This window comes from Myotis brandtii, unplaced genomic scaffold, assembly GCF_000412655.1.
Source record: "Myotis brandtii unplaced genomic scaffold, ASM41265v1 scaffold601, whole genome shotgun sequence".
Lineage (NCBI taxonomy): Eukaryota > Metazoa > Chordata > Mammalia > Chiroptera > Vespertilionidae > Myotis > Myotis brandtii.
This window is the reverse complement of record NW_005370276.1, coordinates 9,875-11,390: the sequence shown is the minus strand read 5'-3', so window position 1 is coordinate 11,390 and position 1,516 is coordinate 9,875. Positions and strand designations below refer to the sequence as shown.

Below are 1,516 nucleotides of genomic sequence, written 5' to 3'. Positions count from 1 at the left end.
TGCCTCCTCCCTACTGTCAGGGTCTGGTTTGAAAGCCGGCCACGCCCCCTGTTGGGCCAGAACCAGAGTTCTACCACAAGTGGCCTCCTCCTCAGCAACCCAGGACTGAGTGCTGCTGGGCGCTCCTGGTACTCTGAGGGTGGGTTCTTCCCTCAGGCCTAGCAGGAAACAGCTCTGGGGGGACGCAGCCCTTGGCAAGGCGACCCAGGACTCAGTGCATCCACGCTCTGAGGGCCGGTTCCTGCCTGAAACCTCGCCCTCACTGGAAACAGCTGGGGGAGGGCACAGCTGTTGCCAAGACAACTCCTGCAGGACTGACTTCCTTCCGGTTGGTGGAGCCTCGGATGTGACGCATTACACCTAAGGTTTTTACATAAATAGATTGCAAGGCAAAAATCCAAACCCCATTGCCATTGATCAAGCCATATTCAGGTCCTAGAATGCCACCTCATAGCTATTGCTGGACTTCTCCAAACTATAGGCTCATGTCTTTATAAAAGACAAACAAACAAACAAACAAAAGGCTTCTACTTCTGCGGGAAGAATACCAGTTCCATGGTTAAGTGTTGGTTTAGTTACTAGCAGACCAAGTACTCCCATACTTGGCACACCAACCCCACAAACCATGTCAGTTTCAACTGAAGTAGGGACTCCAATGTCCCTCACAGGGCAAAGGTTTACACTTCACGGTCCTCAGCTGTAAAAGCATCAATTCCTGCAACATCAGCAGTTCAGAATGTTCTGATTAATCCATCATGGATTGGGTCCACACACATTCTTATTACCCCTGACATGGTGTCACCACAAAAATACTGCCAGTGAATCAACAGACACATTGAAAAGAAAATGTGAAGGTGATGATGATGACTAGGATACTTTGTAATGTAGACTTGAGGCATGTAACATGTGTACTTGATTTTGAATCCACTGTACTGAGAGTCAACACGCATGCTGGATGTTCTCAAGTTGTGTTTTAGAATACTTAGTATTAAATCAGTAAATATAGTTAGCATAGTTTTAAAAAATATATATTTTATTGATTTTTTAAAGAGAGGAGGGATAGAGAGTTAGAAACATCAATGAGAGAGAAACATCAATCAGCTGCCTCCTGCACACTCCCTACTGGGTATGTGCCCACAACCAAGGTATATGCCCTTGACTGGAATTGAACCTGGGACCCTTGAGTCCACAGGCCAATGCTCCACTGAGCCAAACAGGTTAGTGCAGTTAGCATAGTTTTTTAATTGAAATGTATTTTCTTTAAGAGAAGGCATAATGGTTTCCCATCAGCCTTAGGGTGAAAGAAATAAAGTTGTCATTTATTAAAAAATAAAAAGAAATGCAAACACTGTTAACCAAGATTTGATTTTAACTAAATTAACAGGGATTATATTATTTCAGTGTTATTTTTTTAAAATATATTTTATTGCTTTTTTACAGAGAGGAAGGGAGAAGGACAGAGAGTCAGAAACATCGATGAGAGAGAAACATCGATCAGGTGCCTCCTGCACACCCC

At 43.8% G+C, this 1,516-nt stretch overlaps 1 pseudogene; it reads left to right on the top strand.

Annotated features, from left to right (window-relative positions):
• LOC102253745 overlaps window positions 1–917 on the top strand; it is a 3,122-nt pseudogene extending 2,205 nt beyond the window's left edge.
• Window positions 918–1,516: the final 599 nt, after the last annotated feature.